General features: G+C 38.2%; 1 non-coding gene across 1 annotated transcript; it reads right to left on the bottom strand.

Moving 5' to 3' along the window:
* Window positions 1–986: 986 nt before the first annotated feature.
* trnar-ucu (transfer RNA arginine (anticodon UCU)) lies at window positions 987–1,094 on the bottom strand. The gene is made up of 2 exons: window positions 1,058–1,094; window positions 987–1,022 (listed from the first exon to the last, which is right to left on the bottom strand). It is a non-coding gene; the product is annotated as a tRNA-Arg (tRNA).
* Window positions 1,095–3,432: the final 2,338 nt, after the last annotated feature.

Here is a 3,432-nt window from a genome sequence, read left to right on the forward strand (position 1 = left end):
TATTCACTAAACTCTCACCAGTTTATTTTATTTGTCACCTGTAGCAACATGTTCGTCTGTGTTTTATTTAGACGAGCATTCCAACCGGACTGCATTCAGAGAGAGGTTTATCATACCTGTCATACTTTCAGAGCCATTTTCCTCCCTTATGAAGCCTAATACGCTCGGTCGGACCACACAGACCACCGGGCTTATTGTACAACATCCAGGAGAAGACATTGGTCAGTGATGCATTCCAGTCCTGCCGGTAATTCCCACAATAGCTGTGCTTTATCAGAAGTTCCACTAGTTGCTGATGTAGCAGGAGGTGAAAAGGAAAAAAGGTGCAGGGTCTCACAAAGATGTTCAACTCTCAGGAAGAACACACCAGGCTGCACGACCGCCTCCAGACACCAGACTTTCATATTTTTTTGCTTAATTTGACTAAACACAGTTGTGCAGGGTTTGTTAACATTGTTGCTCTGTGAGGATGGAAGTTGTGCGTATATTAAAGCCATGCACTGAAAACAAGGTGTCAAAATGTCAACGGTTTATCGTTGGGACATGAATATGAGTCTTTCACAGACACATCTGTATCTATGAGGTTTGCTTAAATATGTGCCAGAATCAAAATGTTAGTTTTACAGATGAACCATATCAGAGTGATATTTATTTCTGTTTACATTGGTTTATGCTAAATGTTTATTTTCGTAAGTGCGATATGCTTGGTTGTATTTGCGTTTTATTTGCATTTTAATTTGTATAGTAAAGTTTGTGGTTAGATGTAAAATATCAAGCCTCAATTACATTAAATGTACTTACAATTACTAAATTTAACATACATTTAGGGGTTTGGTATCTTGCCCAAGGACACTTTGGCATGCAGATGGAGTGAGAATTGAACCGCAGACCTTCTGAAAAGCCACCGAATATTAAGCATTTTCCACTATGAATGACACAGGTGGTGATTGCACAGAAATGTTAATGTTCTTAATGATGTATAACAACGACTCTGGTGGGACTCGAACCCACAACCTTTGAATTACTTCCTCAGTGCCAACATTGGAATGCTTGATGCTAGAAGTCCAATGCGCTGTCCATTGCGCCACAGAGCCACACGTTCAGTGCTCAATCAGGCTCCACTCACATAATAGAACACATGACCGAACAATATAGAAAGAGTATATATTAAAATGTTCCTGTATAAACGTCATCCACCCAAAACACCAACCTCCAAACTTTCCTCCAGAAGCAGAGCAGCCATGTTTGAGCACAGAACCCAGGTGGTGTTGTGGCTGGAAGCATTTTTGATAACAGGCCCAGTGAAATCAGGATAATTTGCAATTGTTAAAATTACTCTCGTTGGGTTTTTATTCGACTTTTATTGTTTTTACCGTGAGTGAAAATCCACAAAAAGCTCCAGGCCCTTGAAACCTGTTAAAACGAGGCCCTATTAATTTCCAATCTCCTCGGTGTCAATAAGAAAAGAAGAATTCCTCTCGTTCTTTTCTTTGTGGTTTTGCTCCACAGCTGCGATATAGCAGTAATAACTCTTTGTCCCGTTGCCGTGATTTCAGCATTGTTTGGGAATTTCCCTGAGGAAGCTTAATATTGCAGAATCTTATTATGCCACAGGACTGGATGAAGACTTTGGCTCAGGAATAGGTAGAGACACTTCTTCAGATGATTCAGCTGCTACAATAATAAACATTGACATTCCTTTCTTTATCTTGACATCTAGAGTTACACACAGGCTGCGCCTCCGACACGAGCAAGGTGGGGTTTTTGCTCCAATATGTGATATATATATATATATATATTTATATATAGATACAAGAATCTTTGTGGAATGTCTTGTTGGGACATTGCTTTGAGTTCTTGGTCTCAAAAAAGAAACCACTAAATGTACAGATATTGTTTTTATGTTTTAGAAGTAAATTTCAGGCAGGATTGTCTGTTTATAGATGAGAGACTAAACCTGGATTATTTTAGAACCAGCTTTACAGAGTTTTTCAGTGTCTTTAAGCTTAATTTGTTTATTTAATGGAACATAACTTTATGATTGTAATTTACATTACATTCTGATACATCGTTTGGCTGATAATATCGTCCAATATGAGCTTTTTACAGATAATATTATACATATTTAGCTTTGACGAGATGCCCTTATATGGAAACTAGGCAAAAAGATTTTTTTTAATTCAATTTCTATATATTCTGGGTTTTTTTGTATTTTTAATTGTAGTTATTTGTAATAAAGTTTACAGTTAAACTGTAAAACCTCAATTTCTCAATTACTAATTACTTTGTCATATGTGTTTGATCCTGACATCTAATGAATCATTGCTAATAATTAAAAATATATATATTATATATATATTGGAAAGTTTTTACTCCTCAATGTACAAATCTGCTTTGACACAGAGGCTGGTGGAGACCAAAGCAGAGTTAGCAAGAAGAATACCCCGAAGAATTTAAATCATCATTTAACACAACTACAAGTTGCTGTGTGTGTTCTGGATGTGTAAACATGGTTGTTGCCCTTTAAACCTGAAGATAAATCAAAGTTGCTGTTGCCTCCTTTTTTCAAAGAGTCAAATAAACGCTGCTAATTTAACACTATTCAACTTAATCCACATGTTTAACTCATTCCATCAAATTAAGGGTTTATAGTGATGTAGTGCAGCTTTGATGAGCAGCCTCGGGCTGTGCTGTGTGCACATACTCTCCCTAATGAAAACTACCACAGGTGATTGAAATGAATCTGCTTTAACTTGGTCCAGACGTGTGTAGTTAAGAAATCACTGATCTAAACTCAAGGAGGTTTACAGGACGGAGCCGTTTAAACAGGATTAACTGTTGTCGAGTAAATCTGGTTTAATTTATACCTTTTCTGGGAAGTCGGCCCAAACTGGTAATAGTTCTGGTGATGCTGGGGAGCAAACTTCACATCCAAAACAAAAACAGCATCACACAAACAAGTGGCTCCAAGGAAAACATATACACAACTTGTAAATGTGTGTGCAAATACATTTTAACTCACTCAAATTTAGATTTTCTGGAAACAAACGCCAAAATTCAGATTTTCAAAAACTCTGCGTAGTTGTGCGTTCGTGTAAAACTCTGAGCATTCGGGAAACGATGACATCACAGTTTACATTACACATGTAAAAAAGCATGCACCAGAAACCAGAGCAACAATAGGAGCTTTATAACAATTTATCTACGCTTGGTTAGAACTGTTTTGTCTAATTACAGGTTTAGCATCACATTATAGACATTCACAGGTGTCTGCCTCCCCCCCTCCCACCGCTGGAGGTGGATCCAGCAGGTGGTCCCCCCTGCAGAGTTCACCGCATCGTTGTGGTCAGTGTGTGTGTGGTTGTGTGTGTGTGTGCGTCGCTGTGATTGGTGGTGATGAGCTGTTTCATCCAGAGGTAACTCTAGCTGCTC

Source organism: Pleuronectes platessa, chromosome 8, assembly GCF_947347685.1.
Source record: "Pleuronectes platessa chromosome 8, fPlePla1.1, whole genome shotgun sequence".
In the NCBI taxonomy this organism is placed as follows: Eukaryota; Metazoa; Chordata; class Actinopteri; order Pleuronectiformes; family Pleuronectidae; genus Pleuronectes; species Pleuronectes platessa.